This window comes from Notamacropus eugenii, chromosome 6, assembly GCF_028372415.1.
Source record: "Notamacropus eugenii isolate mMacEug1 chromosome 6, mMacEug1.pri_v2, whole genome shotgun sequence".
Lineage (NCBI taxonomy): Eukaryota > Metazoa > Chordata > Mammalia > Diprotodontia > Macropodidae > Notamacropus > Notamacropus eugenii.
Window position 1 is genome coordinate 170,681,794 of NC_092877.1, and position 21,955 is coordinate 170,703,748.

Here is a 21,955-nt window from a genome sequence, read left to right on the forward strand (position 1 = left end):
TAAACTTAAGCCTAAATGCACTCGATTCTAACCCAAAAGGCAATCCTGACCCTGAGCCTAACCCTAAACCTCGATTCTACCAACACTAACCCTAACCTTAATTCCAACCGTGCCCCAACCCCTACCGCTAAATGCACTCTAACCGTACCCCTAACCCTAACAATAACCGTACCCCTAACGAATTCTAACCATAACTCTATCCCTAAATGTGCTTGATTCTAACGCTAAAACTAAATCATCAATTTCAACACTAACCTTAGCCTAACTGCTCTGAAATATGACGCAAAATGCGCTCCTGACCCTGAGCCAAACCCAAAACCTCGATTCTACCAACACAAACCCTAACACTAATCCTAACCCAACTCCTCCCATACCCCTAAATGCACTCAAACCGTAACCCTAACCGCAAACCTAATACTAAAAATGCGCTTGATTCTACCCCTAATCCTAACCCTAACCCTAACCCTAACCCTAAATGCACTGGATTCTAACCATAACTCTAACCCTAATGTGCTCGATTATAACCCTAACACTAAATCGTCAATCTCAACAATAAGCCTAACCCTAAATGCACTCGACTCTAACCCAAAAGGCAATCCTGACCCTAAGCATAACCCTAAACCTCGATTCTACCAACACAAACCCTAACCCTAATCCTAACCCTACTCCTATCCCTACCTCTATATGCACTCTAACCCTAACCGTAACCCAACCCCTAACACTAAAAATGCGCTTGATTCTAACCCTAATACTAACCCTAACCCTAACCCCAACCCTAACCCTCAATTCTACGAAACCTAACCCTAAACCTAACTCTAACCCTAACACTATCCTTAAATGCTCTCGATTCTAATGCTGACCCTAATAACCCTAACCATAACCCTAAGCCTAAATGCAGTGGATTCTAACCATAACTCTAACCCTAATGTGCTCGATTCTAACCCTAACACTAAATCGTCAATCTCATCATTAACTCTAACCCGGAATGCACTCGATTCTAACCCAAAAAGCAATCCTGACCCTAAGCCTAACCCTAAACCTCTATTCTACCACCACAAACCGTAACCCTAATCCTAACCCTACTCCTACCCCTACCCCTAAATGCACTCTAATTGTAAGCCTACCCCAATCCTAACACTTAAAATGCGCTTGATTCTAAACCGAACCCGAACCCTAACCCTAACCCTAACCCTCAATTCTATGAAAGCTAACTCGAAACCTAATTCTAACACTAACACGATCCTTAAATGCTCTCGATTCAAACCCTGAACCTAATAACCCTAACCCTAATCCTAACCCTAAATGCATTAGATTCTAACCATAACTCTAATGCTAATGTGCTCATTTCTAACCCTAACACTAAATCGTCAAGCTCAACACTAACTGTTACCCTAAATGCACTCGATTCTAACCCAAAAGGCAATCCTGACCCTAAGAATAACCCTAAACCTCGATTCTACCAACACAAACCCTAACCCTAATCCTAACCCTACTCCTATCCCTACCTCTATATGCACTCTAACCCTAACCCTAACCCAACCCCTAACAATAAAAATGCGCTTTATTCTAACCCTAACCCTACCGCTAACCCTAACCCTCAATTCTACGAAAACCAACCCTAAAGCTAACTCTAACCCTAACAGTATCCTTAAATTCTCTCGATTCTAATCCTGACCCTAATAACCCTAACCCTAACCCTAAGCTTAAATGCAGTGGATTCTAACCATAACTCTAACCCTAATGTGCTCGTTTCTAAGGCTAACACTAAATCATCAATCTCAACACTAACCCTAATTCTAAATGCGCTCGATTCTAATCCAAAAGGCAATGCTGACCATAAGCCTAACCCTAAACTTCGATTCTACCAACACAAACCCTAACCCTAACCCTAACGCTAACCCTAACCCTGACTCTAACCCTAACCGTCGATTTTAATAAAGCTAACCCTACCCTAACTCTAACCCTAACACTTTTCTTAAATGCACTCGATTCTAACCCTCAACCTAAAAATAACCGTCATCCAAACCCTATCCCTAACCCTAAATGCACTGAATTCTAAACATAACTCTAACCCTAATGTGATCGATTAGAACCCTAACACTAAATCGTCAATTTCAACACTAAGCCTAACCCTAAATGCACTCGACTCTAACCCTAAAGGCAATCCTGACCCTAAGCGTAACCTTAAACCTCGATTCTACCAACGCAAACCCTAACCCTAATCCTAACCCTACTCCTATCCCTACCTCTATAGGCACTCTAACCCTAACCCTAACCCAACCCCTAACACTAAAAATGCGCTTGATTCTAACCCTATCCCTAACCCCAACCCTAACCATAACCCTAACCCTCAATTCTACGAAACGTAACCCTAAACCTAACTCTAACCCTAACACTATCCTTAAATGATCTCGATTCTAATCCTAACCCTAATAACCCTTACCCTAACACTAAGCCTAAATGCAGTGGATTCTAACCATAACTCTAAGCCTAATGTGCTCGATTCTAAGCCTAACAGGAAATCGTCAATCTCAACACTAACCCTAACCCTAAATGCACTCGATTCTAACCCAAAAGGCAATTCTGACCCTAAGCCTAACCCTAAACTTCGATTCTAAAAACACAAAACCTAACCCTAATCCTAACTCTACCCCTACCCCTACCCCGAAATGCACTCTGACCCTACCCCTACCCCTAACACTACCCCTAACCCTAACGAATTCTAAACAAAACTCTAACCCTAAACGTGCTCGATTCTAACCCTAACACTAAATCGTCAATGTCAACACTATCCCTAAGCCTAAATGCACTGGATTCTAACCCAAAAGCCATTCCTGACCCTAAGCCTAACCCTAAACCTCGATGCTACCCACAGAAACCTTAACTCTAATCCTAACCGTACTCCTACCCCTACCCGTAAATGCACTCTAAGCCATACCCTAACGAAAACCAGAACACTAAAAATGCGCCTGATTCTAACCCTAACCCTAACCCTAAGCCTAACCTTAAGCCTAACCCTCGATTCTACGAAAGCGAACGCTAAACCTAACTCTAACCCTAGCACTATCCTTAAATGCTCTCAATTTTAACCCTGACCCTACACCTAACCCTAACCCTAACCCTAACCCTAAATGCACTGAATTCTAACCATAACTCTAACCCTAAATGTGCTCGATTCAACCCTAACACTAAATCATCAATTCGAACACTAACCCAAAGCCTAAATACACTCAAATCTGATCCAAAAGGCAATCCTCACCCCAAGCTTAAACCTAAACCTCGATTCTACCAACACAAACCTTAATCCTAATCCTAACCCTACTCCTACCACTAGCCCTAAAAGCACTTCAACCCTAATCCTCTCCCTAACGCTAACACTAAAACTGTGCTTGATTCTAACCCTAAACCTCACCCTAAGCCTAACCCTAAGCCTAACCCTCGATTCTACGAAAGCAAACCCTAAACCTAACTCTAACCCTAGCACTATCCTTAAATGCTCTCGATTCTAACCTTGACCCTAAACATACCACTAAGTCTACCCCTAACCCTACCTCTAACCCTAAATGCACTGAATTCTAAGCATAACTCTAACCCTAAATGTGCTCGATTGAAACCCTCACACTAAATCGTCAATTTGAACACTAACCCAAACCCTAAATACACTCGATTCTGATCCAAAATGCAATCCTGAACCTAAGCCTAAACCTAAACCTCGATTCTACCATCACTAACCCTAACACAAATCCTAATCCTACCGCTACCCCTACCTCTAAATGCACTCTAACCCTAACACTAAACCTAACCCTAACACTAAAAATGCGCGTGATTCTGACCCCTAGCCTACCCCTACCCCTAACCCTAAACCTAACGAATTCTAACCACAACTCTAACCCTAAATGTGCTCGATCCTAAGCCTAACACTAAATCGTCAATCTCATCATTAACTCTAACCCGGAATGCACTCGATTCTAACCCAAAAAGTAATCATGACCCTAAGCCTAACCCTAAACCTCTATTCTACCACCACAAACCGTAACCCTAATCCAGAACCTACTCCTACCCCTACCCCTAAATGCACTCTAATCGTAAGCATACCACAACCCTAATACTAAAAATGCGCTTGATTCTAAACCGAACCCGAACCCTAACCCTAACCCTAACCCTCGATTCTACGAAAGCTAACCCTAAACCTAATTCTAACACTAACACGATCCTTAAATGCTCTCGATTCAAACCCTGACCCTAATAACCCTAACCCTAATCCTAACCCTAAATGCATTAGATTCTAACCATAACTCTAACGCTAATGTGCTCGTTTCTAACCCTAACACTAAATCGTCAATCTCAACACTAACTGTTACCCTAAATGCACTCGATTCTAACCCAAAAGGCAATCCTGACCCTAAGCCTAAGCCTGAACCTCAATTCTACCAACAAAAACCCTAACGCTAATCCTAACCCTACTACTACCCCTACCCCTGAATTCCCTCTAACCCTAACCCTAACCGTAAACTTAACACTAAAAATGCCCTTGATTCTAACCTTAACCCTAACCCTAACCCTAACCCTAACCGTCGATTCTAAGAAAGCTAACCCTAACCTAACTCTAACCCTAACACTATCCTTAAATGCACTCGATTCTAACCCTCAACCTAAACATAACCGTCATCCTAACCCTATCCCTAACCCTCAATGTACTGGAATCTAACCATAACTCTAACCCTAATGTGCTCGATTCTAACCCTAATACTAAATCGTCAATCTCAACACTAACTCTAACCCTAAATGCACTCGATTCTAACCCAAAAGGCAATCCTGACCCTAAGCCTAAACTTAAACCTCGATCCTACCAACAGAAACCTTCACCCTAATCCTAACCCTACTCCCACCCCTACCATAAAATCCGCTCTAAGCCATAACCAAACCCCAACCATAACACTAAAATTGCGCCTGATTCTAACCCTAACCCTAACGCTAATCCTAACCCGAAGCTTAACCCTCGATTCTACGAAAGCTAACCCTAAACCAAACTCTCACCCTAAAACTATCCTTAAATGCACTTGATTCTAACCTCACCCTAAACATAACCGTAACCCTAAGCCTAAGGCTAACCCTAAATGCACTGGATTCTAACCATAACTCTAACTGTAATGTTCTTGATTCTAACCCTAACACTAATTCGTCAATCTCAACAGTAAACTTAAGCCTAAATGCACTCGATTCTAACCCAAAAGGCAATCCTGACCCTGAGCCTAACCCTAAACCTCGATTCTACCAACACTAACCCTAACCTTAATTCCAACCGTGCCCCAACCCCTACCGCTAAATGCACTCTAACCGTACCCCTAACCCTAACAATAACCGTACCCCTAACGAATTCTAACCATAACTCTATCCCTAAATGTGCTTGATTCTAACGCTAAAACTAAATCATCAATTTCAACACTAACCTTAGCCTAACTGCTCTGAAATATGACGCAAAATGCGCTCCTGACCCTGAGCCAAACCCAAAACCTCGATTCTACCAACACAAACCCTAACACTAATCCTAACCCAACTCCTCCCATACCCCTAAATGCACTCAAACCGTAACCCTAACCGCAAACCTAATACTAAAAATGCGCTTGATTCTACCCCTAATCCTAACCCTACCCCTATCCCTAACCCTAAATGCACTGGATTCTAACCATAACTCTAACCCTAATGTGCTCGATTATAACCCTAACACTAAATCGTCAATCTCAACAATAAGCCTAACCCTAAATGCACTCGACTCTAACCCAAAAGGCAATCCTGACCCTAAGCATAACCCTAAACCTCGATTCTACCAACACAAACCCTAACCCTAATCCTAACCCTACTCCTATCCCTACCTCTATATGCACTCTAACCCTAACCGTAACCCAACCCCTAACACTAAAAATGCGCTTGATTGTAACCCTAATACTAACCCTAACCCTAACCCCAACCCTAACCCTCAATTCTACGAAACCTAACCCTAAACCTAACTCTAACCCTAACACTATCCTTAAATGCTCTCGATTCTAATGCTGACCCTAATAACCCTAACCATAACCCTAAGCCTAAATGCAGTGGATTCTAACCATAACTCTAACCCTAATGTGCTCGATTCTAACCCTAACACTAAATCGTCAATCTCATCATTAACTCTAACCCGGAATGCACTCGATTCTAACCCAAAAAGCAATCCTGACCCTAAGCCTAACCCTAAACCTCTATTCTACCACCACAAACTGTAACCCTAATCCTAACCCTACTCCTACCCCTACCCCTAAATGCACTCTAATCGTAAGCCTACCCCAATCCTAACACTTAAAATGCGCTTGATTCTAAACCGAACCCGAACCCTAACCCTAACCCTAACCCTCAATTCTACGAAAGCTAAACCTAAACCTAATTCTAACACTAACACGATCCTTAAATGCTCTCGATTCAAACCCTGACCCTAATAACCCTAACCCTAATCCTAACCCTAAATGCATTAGATTCTAACCATAACTCTAACGCTAATGTGCTCGTTTCTAACCCTAACACTAAATCGTCAATCTCAACACTAACTGTTACCCTAAATGCACTCGATTCTAACCCAAAAGGCAATCCTGACCCTAAGAATAACCCTAAACCTCGATTCTACCAACACAAACCCTAACCCTAATCCTAACCCTACTCCTATCCCTACCTCTATATGCACTCTAACCCTAACCCTAACCCAACCCCTAACAATAAAAATGCGCTTTATTCTAACCCTAACCCTACCGCTAACCCTAACCCTCAATTCTACGAAAACTAACCCTAAAGCTAACTCTAACCCTAACAGTATCCTTAAATTCTCTCGATTCTAATCCTGACCCTAATAACCCTAACCCTAACCCTAAGCTTAAATGCAGTGGATTCTAACCATAACTCTAACCCTAATGTGCTCGTTTCTAAGGCTAACACTAAATCATCAATCTCAACACTAACCCTAATTCTAAATGCGCTCGATTCTAATCCAAAAGGCAATGCTGACCATAAGCCTAACCCTAAACTTCGATTCTACCAACACAAACCCTAACCCTAACCCTAACGCTAACCCTAACCCTGACTCTAACCCTAACCGTCGATTTTAATAAAGCTAACCCTACCCTAACTCTAACCCTAACACTTTTCTTAAATGCACTCGATTCTAACCCTCAACCTGAACATAACCGTCATCCAAACCCTATCCCTAACCCTAAATGCACTGAATTCTAAACATAACTCTAACCCTAATGTGCTCGATTCTAAGCCTAACAGTAAATCGTCAATCTCAACACTAACCCTAACCCTAAATGCACTCGATTCTAACCCAAAAGGCAATTCTGACCCTAAGCCTAACCCTAAACTTCGATTCTAAAAACAAAAAACCTAACCCTAATTCTAACTCTACCCCTACCCCTACCCCGAAATGCACTCTGACCCTACCCCTACACCTAACACTACCCCTAACCCTAACGAATTCTAAACAAAACTCTAACCCTAAACGTGCTCGATTCTAACCCTAACACTAAATCGTCAATGTCAACACTATCCCTAAGCCTAAATGCACTGGATTCTAACCCAAAAGCCATTCCTGACCATAAGCCTAACCCTAAACCTCGATGCTACCCACAGAAACCTTAACTCTAATCCTAACCGTACTCCTACCCCTACCCCTAAATGCACTCTAAGCCATACCCTAACGAAAACCAGAACACTAAAAATGCGCCTGATTCTAACCCTAACCCTAACCCTAAGCCTAACCTTAAGCCTAACCCTCGATTCTACAAAAGCGAACGCTAAACCTAACTCTAACCCTAGCACTATCCTTAAATTCTCTCGATTTTAACCCTGACCCTAAACCTAACCCTAACCCTAACCCTAACCCTAAATGCACTGAATTCTAACCAGAACTCTAACCCTAAATGTGCTCGATTCAACCCTAACACTAAATCATCAATTCGAACACTAACCCAAAGCCTAAATACACTCAATTCTGATCCAAAAGGCAATCCTCACCCCAAGCTTAAACCTAAACCTCGATTCTACCAACACAAACCTTAACCCTAATCCTAACCCTACTCCTACCACTAGCCCTAAAAGCACTTCAACCCTAATCCTCTCCCTAACGCTAACACTAAAACTGTGCTTGATTCTAACCCTAAACCTCACCCTAAGCCTAACCCTAAGCCTAACCCTCGATTCTACGAAAGCAAACCCTAAACGTAACTCTAACCCTAGCACTATCCTTAAATGCTCTCGATTCTAACCTTGACCCTAAACCTACCACTAAGTCTACCCCTAACCCTACCTCTAACCCTAAATGCACTGAATTCTAAGCATAACTCTAACCCTAAATGTGCTCGATTGAAACCCTCACACTAAATCGTCAATTTGAACACTAACCCAAACCCTAAATACACTCGATTCTGATCCAAAATGCAATCCTGACCCTAAGCCTAAACCTAAACCTCGATTCTACCATCACTAACCCTAACACAAATCCTAATCCTACCGCTACCCCTACCTCTAAATGCACTCTAACCCTAACACTAAACCTAACCCTAACACTAAAAATGCGCGTGATTCTGACCCCTAGCCTACCCCTACCCCTAACCCTAAACCTAACGAATTCTAACCACAACTCTAACCCTAAATGTGCTCGATCCTAATCCTAACACTAAATCGTCAATCTGATCATTAACTCTAACCCGGAATGCACTCGATTCTAACCCAAAAAGTAATCATGACCCTAAGCCTAACCCTAAACCTCTATTCTACCACCACAAACCGTAACCCTAATCGAGAACCTACTCCTACCCCTACCCCTAAATGCACTCTAATCGTAAGCCTACCACAACCCTAATACTAAAAATGCGCTTGATTCTAAACCGAACCCGAACCCTAACCCTAACCCTAACCCTCAATTCTACGAAAGCTAACCCTAAACCTAATTCTAACACTAACACGATCCTTAAATGCTCTCGATTCAAACCCTGACCCTAATAACCCTAACCCTAATCCTAACCCTAAATGCATTAGATTCTAACCATAACTCTAACGCTAATGTGCTCGTTTCTAACCCTAACACTAAATCGTCAATCTCAACACTAACTGTTACCCTAAATGCACTCGATTCTAACCCAAAAGGCAATCCTGACCCTAAGCCTAAGCCTGAACCTCAATTCTACCAACAAAAACCCTAACGCTAATCCTAACCCTACTACTACCCCTACCCCTGAATTCCCTCTAACCCTAACCCTAACCGTAAACTTAACACTAAAAATGCCCTTGATTCTAACCTTAACCCTAACCCTAACCCTAACCCTAACCGTCGATTCTAAGAAAGCTAACCCTAACCTAACTCTAACCCTAACACTATCCTTAAATGCACTCGATTCTAACCCTCAACCTAAACATAACCGTCATCCTAACCCTATCCCTAACCCTCAATGTACTGGAATCTAACCATAACTCTAACCCTAATGTGCTCGATTCTAACCCTAATACTAAATCGTCAATCTCAACACTAACTCTAACCCTAAATGCACTCGATTCTAACCCAAAAGGCAATCCTGACCCTAAGCCTAAACTTAAACCTCGATCCTACCAACAGAAACCTTAACCCTAATCCTAACCCTACTCCCACCCCTACCATACAATCCGCTCTAAGCCATAACCAAACCCCAACCATAACACTAAAATTGCGCCTGATTCTAACCCTAACCCTAACGCTAATCCTAACCCGAAGCTTAACCCTCGATTCTACGAAAGCTAACCCTAAACCAAACTCTCACCCTAAAACTATCCTTAAATGCACTTGATTCTAACCTCACCCTAAACATAACCGTAACCCTAAGCCTAAGGCTAACCCTAAATGCACTGGATTCTAACCATAACTCTAACTGTAATGTTCTTGATTCTAACCCTAACACTAATTCGTCAATCTCAACAGTAAACTTAAGCCTAAATGCACTCGATTCTAACCCAAAAGGCAATCCTGACCCTGAGCCTAACCCTAAACCTCGATTCTACCAACACTAACCCTAACCTTAATTCCAACCGTGCCCCAACCCCTACCGCTAAATGCACTCTAACCGTACCCCTAACCCTAACAATAACCGTACCCCTAACGAATTCTAACCATAACTCTATCCCTAAATGTGCTTGATTCTAACGCTAAAACTAAATCATCAATTTCAACACTAACCTTAGCCTAACTGCTCTGAAATATGACGCAAAATGCGCTCCTGACCCTGAGCCAAACCCAAAACCTCGATTCTACCAACACAAACCCTAACACTAATCCTAACCCAACTCCTCCCATACCCCTAAATGCACTCAAACCGTAACCCTAACCGCAAACCTAATACTAAAAATGCGCTTGATTCTACCCCTAATCCTAACCCTACCCCTATCCCTAACCCTAAATGCACTGGATTCTAACCATAACTCTAACCCTAATGTGCTCGATTATAACCCTAACACTAAATCGTCAATCTCAACAATAAGCCTAACCCTAAATGCACTCGACTCTAACCCAAAAGGCAATCCTGACCCTAAGCATAACCCTAAACCTCGATTCTACCAACACAAACCCTAACCCTAATCCTAACCCTACTCCTATCCCTACCTCTATATGCACTCTAACCCTAACCGTAACCCAACCCCTAACACTAAAAATGCGCTTGATTCTAACCCTAATACTAACCCTAACCCTAACCCCAACCCTAACCCTCAATTCTACGAAACCTAACCCTAAACCTAACTCTAACCCTAACACTATCCTTAAATGCTCTCGATTCTAATGCTGACCCTAATAACCCTAACCATAACCCTAAGCCTAAATGCAGTGGATTCTAACCATAACTCTAACCCTAATGTGCTCGATTCTAACCCTAACACTAAATCGTCAATCTCATCATTAACTCTAACCCGGAATGCACTCGATTCTAACCCAAAAAGCAATCCTGACCCTAAGCCTAACCCTAAACCTCTATTCTACCACCACAAAGTGTAACCCTAATCCTAACCCTACTCCTACCCCTACCCCTAAATGCACTCTAATCGTAAGCCTACCCCAATCCTAACACTTAAAATGCGCTTGATTCTAAACCGAACCCGAACCCTAACCCTAACCCTAACCCTCAATTCTACGAAAGCTAAACCTAAACCTAATTCTAACACTAACACGATCCTTAAATGCTCTCGATTCAAACCCTGACCCTAATAACCCTAACCCTAATCCTAACCCTAAATGCATTAGATTCTAACCATAACTCTAACGCTAATGTGCTCGTTTCTAACCCTAACACTAAATCGTCAATCTCAACACTAACTGTTACCCTAAATGCACTCGATTCTAACCCAAAAGGCAATCCTGACCCTAAGAATAACCCTAAACCTCGATTCTACCAACACAAACCCTAACCCTAATCCTAACCCTACTCCTATCCCTACCTCTATATGCACTCTAACCCTAACCCTAACCCAACCCCTAACAATAAAAATGCGCTTTATTCTAACCCTAACCCTACCGCTAACCCTAACCCTCAATTCTACGAAAACTAACCCTAAAGCTAACTCTAACCCTAACAGTATCCTTAAATTCTCTCGATTCTAATCCTGACCCTAATAACCCTAACCCTAACCCTAAGCTTAAATGCAGTGGATTCTAACCATAACTCTAACCCTAATGTGCTCGTTTCTAAGGCTAACACTAAATCATCAATCTCAACACTAACCCTAATTCTAAATGCGCTCGATTCTAATCCAAAAGGCAATGCTGACCATAAGCCTAACCCTAAACTTCGATTCTACCAACACAAACCCTAACCCTAACCCTAACGCTAACCCTAACCCTGACTCTAACCCTAACCGTCGATTTTAATAAAGCTAACCCTACCCTAACTCTAACCCTAACACTTTTCTTAAATGCACTCGATTCTAACCCTCAACCTGAACATAACCGTCATCCAAACCCTATCCCTAACCCTAAATGCACTGAATTCTAAACATAACTCTAACTCTAATGTGCTCGATTCTAAGCCTAACAGTAAATCGTCAATCTCAACAGTAACCCTAACCCTAAATGCACTCGATTCTAACCCAAAAGGCAATTCTGACCCTAAGCCTAACCCTAAACTTCGATTCTAAAAACACAAAACCTAACCCTAATCCTAACTCTACCACTACCCCTACCCCGAAATGCACTCTGACCCTACCCCTACCCCTAACACTACCCCTAACCCTAACGAATTCTAAACAAAACTCTAACCCTAAACGTGCTCGATTCTAACCCTAACACTAAATCGTCAATGTCAACACTATCCCTAAGCCTAAATGCACTGGATTCTAACCCAAAAGCCATTCCTGACCCTAAGCCTAACCCTAAACCTCGATGCTACCCACAGAAACCTTAACTCTAATCCTAACCGTACTCCTACCCCTACCCCTAAATGCACTCTAAGCCATACCCTAACGAAAACCAGAACACTAAAAATGCGCCTGATTCTAACCCTAACCCTAACCCTAAGCCTAACCTTAAGCCTAAACCTCGATTCTACGAAAGCGAACGCTAAACCTAACTCTAACCCTAGCACTATCCTTAAATTCTCTCGATTTTAACCCTGACCCTAAACCTAACCCTAACCCTAACCCTAACCCTAAATGCACTGAATTCTAACCAGAACTCTAACCCTAAATGTGCTCGATTCAACCCTAACACTAAATCATCAATTCGAACACTAACCCAAAGCCTAAATACACTCAATTCTGATCCAAAAGGCAATCCTGACCCCAAGCCTAAACCTAAACCTCGATTCTACCAACACAAACCTTAACCCTAATCCTAACCCTACTCCTACCACTAGCCCTAAAAGCACTTCAACCCTAATCCTCTCCCTAACGCTAACACTAAAACTGTGCTTGATTCTAACCCTAAACCTCACCCTAAGCCTAACCCTAAGCCTAACCCTCGATTCTACGAAAGCAAACCCTAAACCTAACTCTAACCCTAGCACTATCCTTAAATGCTCTCGATTCTAACCTTGACCCTAAACCTACCACTAAGTCTACCCCTAACCCTACCCCTAACCCTACATGCACTGAATTCTAAGCATAACTCTAACCCTAAATGTGCTCGATTGAAACCCTCACACTAAATCGTCAATTTGAACACTAACCCAAACCCTAAATACACTCGATTCTGATCCAAAATGCAATCCTGACCCTAAGCCTAAACCTAAACCTCGATTCTACCATCACTAACCCTAACACAAATCCTAATCCTACCGCTACCCCTACCTCTAAATGCACTCTAACCCTAACACTAAACCTAACCCTAACACTAAAAATGCGCGTGATTCTGACCCCTAGCCTACCCCTACCCCTAACCCTAAACCTAACGAATTCTAACCACAACTCTAACCCTAAATGTGCTCAATCCTAAGCCTAACACTAAATCGTCAATCTCATCATTCACTCTAACCCGGAATGCACTCGATTCTAACCCAAAAAGTAATCATGACCCTAAGCCTAACCCTAAACCTCTATTCTACCACCACAAACCGTAACCCTAATCCAGAACCTACTCCTACCCCTACCCCTAAATGCACTCTAATCGTAAGCCTACCACAACCCTAATACTAAAAATGCGCTTGATTCTAAACCGAACCCGAACCCTAACCCTAACCCTAACCCTCAATTCTACGAAAGCTAACCCTAAACCTAATTCTAACACTAACACGATCCTTAAATGCTCTCGATTCAAACCCTGACCCTAATAACCCTAACCCTAATCCTAACCCTAAATGCATTAGATTCTAACCATAACTCTAACGCTAATGTGCTCGTTTCTAACCCTAACACTAAATCGTCAATCTCAACACTAACTGTTACCCTAAATGCACTCGATTCTAACCCAAAAGGCAATCCTGACCCTAAGCCTAAGCCTGAACCTCAATTCTACCAACAAAAACCCTAACGCTAATCCTAACCCTACTACTACCCCTACCCCTGAATTCCCTCTAACCCTAACCCTAACCGTAAACTTAACACTAAAAATGCCCTTGATTCTAACCTTAACCCTAACCCTAACCCTAACCCTAACCGTCGATTCTAAGAAAGCTAACCCTAACCTAACTCTAACCCTAACACTATCCTTAAATGCACTCGATTCTAACCCTCAACCTAAACATAACCGTCATCCTAACCCTATCCCTAACCCTCAATGTACTGGAATCTAACCATAACTCTAACCCTAATGTGCTCGATTCTAACCCTAATACTAAATCGTCAATCTCAACACTAACTCTAACCCTAAATGCACTCGATTCTAACCCAAAAGGCAATCCTGACCCTAAGCCTAAACTTAAACCTCGATCCTACCAACAGAAACCTTAACCCTAATCCTAACCCTACTCCCACCCCTACCATACAATCCGCTCTAAGCCATAACCAAACCCCAACCATAACACTAAAATTGCGCCTGATTCTAACCCTAACCCTAACGCTAATCCTAACCCGAAGCTTAACCCTCGATTCTACGAAAGCTAACCCTAAACCAAACTCTCACCCTAAAACTATCCTTAAATGCACTTGATTCTAACCTCACCCTAAACATAATCGTAACCCTAAGCATAAGGCTAACCCTAAATGCACTGGATTCTAACCATAACTCTAACTGTAATGTTCTTGATTCTAACCCTAACACTAATTCGTCAATCTCAACAGTAAACTTAAGCCTAAATGCACTCGATTCTAACCCAAAAGGCAATCCTGACCCTGAGCCTAACCCTAAACCTCGATTCTACCAACACTAACCCTAACCTTAATTCCAACCGTGCCCCAACCCCTACCGCTAAATGCACTCTAACCGTACCCCTAACCCTAACAATAACCGTACCCCTAACGAATTCTAACCATAACTCTATCCCTAAATGTGCTTGATTCTAACGCTAAAACTAAATCATCAATTTCAACACTAACCTTAGCCTAACTGCTCTGAAATATGACGCAAAATGCGCTCCTGACCCTGAGCCAAACCCAAAACCTCGATTCTACCAACACAAACCCTAACACTAATCCTAACCCAACTCCTCCCATACCCCTAAATGCACTCAAACCGTAACCCTAACCGCAAACCTAATACTAAAAATGCGCTTGATTCTACCCCTAATCCTAACCCTAACCCTAACCCTAACCCTAAATGCACTGGATTCTAACCATAACTCTAACCCTAATGTGCTCGATTATAACCCTAACACTAAATCGTCAATCTCAACAATAAGCCTAACCCTAAATGCACTCGACTCTAACCCAAAAGGCAATCCTGACCCTAAGCATAACCCTAAACTTCGATTCTACCAACACAAACCCTAACCCTAATCCTAACCCTACTCCTATCCCTACCTCTATATGCACTCTAACCCTAACCGTAACCCAACCCCTAACACTAAAAATGCGCTTGATTCTAACCCTAATACTAACCCTAACCCTAACCCCAACCCTAACCCTCAATTCTACGAAACCTAACCCTAAACTTAACTCTAACCCTAACACTATCCTTAAATGCTCTCGATTCTAATGCTGACCCTAATAACCCTAACCATAACCCTAAGCCTAAATGCAGTGGATTCTAACCATAACTATAACTCTAATGTGCTCGATTCTAACCCTAACACTAAATCGTCAATCTCATCATTAACTCTAACCCGGAATGCACTCGATTCTAACCCAAAAAGCAATCCTGACCCTAAGCCTAACCCTAAACCTCTATTCTACCACCACAAACTGTAACCCTAATCCTAACCCTACTCCTACCCCTACCCCTAAATGCACTCTAATCGTAAGCCTACCCCAATCCTAACACTTAAAATGCGCTTGATTCTAAACCGAACCCGAACCCTAACCCTAACCCTAACCCTCAATTCTACGAAAGCTAACCCTAAACCTAATTCTAACACTAACACGATCCTTAAATGCTCTCGATTCAAACCCTGACCCTAATAACCCTAACCCTAATCCTAACCCTAAATGCATTAGATTCTAACCATAACTCTAACGCTAATGTGCTCGTTTCTAACCCTAACACTAAATCGTCAATCTCAACACTAACTGTTACCCTAAATGCACTCGATTCTAACCCAAAAGGCAATCCTGACCCTAAGAATAACCCTAAACCTCGATTCTACCAACACAAACCCTAACCCTAATCCTAACCCTACTCCTATCCCTACCTCTATATGCACTCTAACCCTAACCCTAACCCAACCCCTAACAATAAAAATGCGCTTTATTCTAACCCTAACCCTACCGCTAACCCTAACCCTCAATTCTACGAAAACTAACCCTAAAGCTAACTCTAACCCTAACAGTATCCTTAAATTCTCTCGATTCTAATCCTGACCCTAATAACCCTAACCCTAACCCTAAGCTTAAATGCAGTGGATTCTAACCATAACTCTAACCCTAATGTGCTCGTTTCTAAGGCTAACACTAAATCATCAATCTCAACACTAACCCTAATTCTAAATGCGCTCGATTCTAATCCAAAAGGCAATGCTGACCATAAGCCTAACCCTAAACTTCGATTCTACCAACACAAACCCTAACCCTAACCCTAACGCTAACCCTAACCCTGACTCTAACCCTAACCGTCGATTTTAATAAAGCTAACCCTACCCTAACTCTAACCCTAACACTTTTCTTAAATGCACTCGATTCTAACCCTCAACCTAAACATAACCGTCATCCAAACCCTATCCCTAACCCTAAATGCACTGAATTCTAAACATAACTCTAACCCTAATGTGCTCGATTCTAAGCCTAACAGTAAATCGTCAATCTCAACACTAACCCTAACCCTAAATGCACTCGATTCTAACCCAAAAGGCAATTCTGACCCTAAGCCTAACCCTAAACTTCGATTCTAAAAACACAAAACCTAACCCTAATCCTAACTCTACCCCTACCCCTACCCCGAAATGCACTCTGACCTTACCCCTACCCCTAACACTACCCCTAACCCTAACGAATTCTAAACAAAACTCTAACCCTAAACGTGCTCGATTCTAACCCTAACACTAAATCGTCAATGTCAACACTATCCCTAAGCCTAAATGGACTGGATTCTAACCCAAAAGCCATTCCTGACCCTAAGCCTAACCCTAAACCTCGATGCTACCCACAGAAACCTTAACTCTAATCCTAACCGTACTCCTACCCCTACCCGTAAATGCACTCTAAGCCATACCCTAACGAAAACCAGAACACTAAAAATGCGCCTGATTTTAACCCTAACCCTAACCCTAAGCCTAACCTTAAGCCTAACCCTCAATTCTACGAAAGCGAACGCTAAACCTAACTCTAACCCTAGCACTATCCTTAAATTCTCTCGATTTTAACCCTGACCCTAAACCTAACCCTAACCCTAACCCTAACCCTAAATGCACTGAATTCTAACCATAACTCTAACCCTAAATGTGCTCGATTCAACCCTAACACTAAATCATCAATTCGAACACTAACCCAAAGCCTAAATACACTCAATTCTGATCCAAAAGGCAATCCTGACCCCAAGCCTAAACCTAAACCTCGATTCTACCAACACAAACCTTAACCCTAATCCTAACCCTACTCCTACCACTAGCCCTAAAAGCACTTCAACCCTAATCGTCTCCCTAACGCTAACACTAAAACTGTGCTTGATTCTAACCCTAAATCTCACCCTAAGCCTAACCCTAGGCCTAACCCTCGATTCTACGAAAGCAAACCCTAAACCTAACTCTAACCCTAGCACTATCCTTAAATGCTCTCGATTCTAACCTTGACCCTAAACCTACCACTAAGTCTACCCCTAACCCTACCCCTAACCCTAAATGCACTGAATTCTAAGCATAACTCTAACCCTAAATGTGCTCGATTGAAACCCTCACACTAAATCGTCAATTTGAACACTAACCCAAACCCTAAATACACTCGATTCTGATCCAAAATGCAATCCTGAACCTAAGCCTAAACCTAAACCTCGATTCTACCATCACTAACCCTAACACAAATCCTAATCCTACCGCTACCCCTACCTCTAAATGCACTCTAACCCTAACACTAAACCTAACCCTAACACTAAAAATGCGCGTGATTCTGACCCCTAGCCTACCCCTACCCCTAACCCTAAACCTAACGAATTCTAACCACAACTCTAACCCTAAATGTGCTCGATCCTAAGCCTAACACTAAATCGTCAATCTCATCATTAACTCTAACCCGGAATGCACTCGATTCTAACCCAAAAAGTAATCATGACCCTAAGCCTAACCCTAAACCTCTATTCTACCACCACAAACCGTAACCCTAATCCAGAACCTACTCCTACCCCTACCCCTAAATGCACTCTAATCGTAAGCCTACCACAACCCTAATACTAAAAATGCGCTTGATTCTCAACCGAACCCGAACCCTAACCCTAACCCTAACCCTCAATTCTACGAAAGCTAACCCTAAACCTAATTCTAACACTAACACGATCCTTAAATGCTCTCGATTCAAACCCTGACCCTAATAACCCTAACCCTAATCCTAACCCTAAATGCATTAGATTCTAACCATAACTCTAACGCTAATGTGCTCGTTTCTAACCCTAACACTAAATCGTCAATCTCAACACTAACTGTTACCCTAAATGCACTCGATTCTAACCCAAAAGGCAATCCTGACCCTAAGCCTAAGCCTGAACCTCAATTCTACCAACAAAAACCCTAACGCTAATCCTAACCCTACTACTACCCCTACCCCTGAATTCCCTCTAACCCTAACCCTAACCGTAAACTTAACACTAAAAATGCCCTTGATTCTAACCTTAACCCTAACCCTAACCCTAACCCTAACCGTCGATTCTAAGAAAGCTAACCCTAACCTAACTCTAACCCTAACACTATCCTTAAATGCACTCGATTCTAAACCTCAACCTAAACATAACCGTCATCCTAACCCTATCCCTAACCCTCAATGTACTGGAATCTAACCATAACTCTAACCCTAATGTGCTCGATTCTAACCCTAATACTAAATCGTCAATCTCAACACTAACTCTAACCCTAAATGCACTCGATTCTAACCCAAAAGGCAATCCTGACCCTAAGCCTAAACTTAAACCTCGATCCTACCAACAGAAACCTTCACCCTAATCCTAACCCTACTCCCACCCCTACCATACAATCCGCTCTAAGCCATAACCAAACCCCAACCATAACACTAAAATTGCGCCTGATTCTAACCCTAACCCTAACGCTAATCCTAACCCGAAGCTTAACCCTCGATTCTACGAAAGCTAACCCTAAACCAAACTCTCACCCTAAAACTATCCTTAAATGCACTTGGTTCTAACCTCACCCTAAACATAACCGTAACCCTAAGCCTAAGGCTAACCCTAAATGCACTGGATTCTAACCATAACTCTAACTGTAATGTTCTTGATTCTAACCCTAACACTAATTCGTCAATCTCAACAGTAAACTTAAGCCTAAATGCACTCGATTCTAACCCAAAAGGCAATCCTGACCCTGAGCCTAACCCTAAACCTCGATTCTACCAACACTAACCCTAACCTTAATTCCAACCGTGCCCCAACCCCTACCGCTAAATGCACTCTAACCGTACCCCTAACCCTAACAATAACCGTACCCCTAACGAATTCTAACCATAACTCTATCCCTAAATGTGCTTGATTCTAACGCTAAAACTAAATCATCAATTTCAACACTAACCTTAGCCTAACTGCTCTGAAATATGACGCAAAATGCGCTCCTGACCCTGAGCCAAACCCAAAACCTCGATTCTACCAACACAAACCCTAACACTAATCCTAACCCAACTCCTCCCATACCCCTAAATGCACTCAAACCGTAACCCTAACCGCAAACCTAATACTAAAAATGCGCTTGATTCTACCCCTAATCCTAACCCTAACCCTAACCCTAACCCTAAATGCACTGGATTCTAACCATAACTCTAACCCTAATGTGCTCGATTATAACCCTAACACTAAATCGTCAATCTCAACAATAAGCCTAACCCTAAATGCACTCGACTCTAACCCAAAAGGCAATCCTGACCCTAAGCATAACCCTAAACTTCGATTCTACCAACACAAACCCTAACCTTAATCCTAACCCTACTCCTATCCCTACCTCTATATGCACTCTACCCCTAACCGTAACCCAACCCTTAACACTAAAAATGCGCTTGATTCTAACCCTAATACTAACCCTAACCCTAACCCCAACCCTAACCCTCAATTCTACGAAACCTAACCCTAAACCTAACTCTAACCCTAACACTATCCTTAAATGCTCTCGATTCTAATGCTGACCCTAATAACCCTAACCATAACCCTAAGCCTAAATGCAGTGGATTCTAACCATAACTCTAACCCTAATGTGCTCGATTCTAACCCTAACACTAAATCGTCAATCTCATCATTAACTCTAACCCGGAATGCACTCGATTCTAACCCAAAAAGTAATCATGACCCTAAGCCTAACCCTAAACCTCTATTCTACCACCACAAACCGTAACCCTAATCCAGAACCTACTCCTACCCCTACCCCTAAATGCACTCTAATTGTAAGCCTACCACAACCCTAATACTAAAAATGCGCTTGATTCTCAACCGAACCCGAACCCTAACCCTAACCCTAACCCTCAATTCTACGAAAGCTAACCCTAAACCTAATTCTAACACTAACACGATCCTTAAATGCTCTCGATTCAAACCCTGACCCTAATAACCCTAACCCTAATCCTAACCCTAAATGCATTAGATTCTAACCATAACTCTAACGCTAATGTGCTCGTTTCTAACCCTAACACTAAATCGTCAATCTCAACACTAACTGTTACCCTAAATGCACTCGATTCTAACCCAAAAGGCAATCCTGACCCTAAGCCTAAGCCTGAACCTCAATTCTACCAACAAAAACCCTAACGCTAATCCTAACCCTACTACTACCCCTACCCCTGAATTCCCTCTAACCCTAACCCTAACCGTAAACTTAACACTAAAAATGCCCTTGATTCTAACCTTAACCCTAACCCTAACCCTAACCCTAACCGTCGATTCTAAGAAAGCTAACCCTAACCTAACTCTAACCCTAACACTATCCTTAAATGCACTCGATTCTAAACCTCAACCTAAACATAACCGTCATCCTAACCCTATCCCTAACCCTCAATGTACTGGAATCTAACCATAACTCTAACCCTAATGTGCTCGATTCTAACCCTAATACTAAATCGTCAATCTCAACACTAACTCTAACCCTAAATGCACTCGATTCTAACCCAAAAGGCAATCCTGACCCTAAGCCTAAACTTAAACCTCGATCCTACCAACAGAAACCTTCACCCTAATCCTAACCCTACTCCCACCCCTACCATACAATCCGCTCTAAGCCATAACCAAACCCCAACCATAACACTAAAATTGCGCCTGATTCTAACCCTAACCCTAACGCTAATCCTAACCCGAAGCTTAACCCTCGATTCTACGAAAGCTAACCCTAAACCAAACTCTCACCCTAAAACTATCCTTAAATGCACTTGGTTCTAACCTCACCCTAAACATAACCGTAACCCTAAGCCTAAGGCTAACCCTAAATGCACTGGATTCTAACCATAACTCTAACTGTAATGTTCTTGATTCTAACCCTAACACTAATTCGTCAATCTCAACAGTAAACTTAAGCCTAAATGCACTCGATTCTAACCCAAAAGGCAATCCTGACCCTGAGCCTAACCCTAAACCTCGATTCTACCAACACTAACCCTAACCTTAATTCCAACCGTGCCCCAACCCCTACCGCTAAATGCACTCTAACCGTACCCCTAACCCTAACAATAACCGTACCCCTAACGAATTCTAACCATAACTCTATCC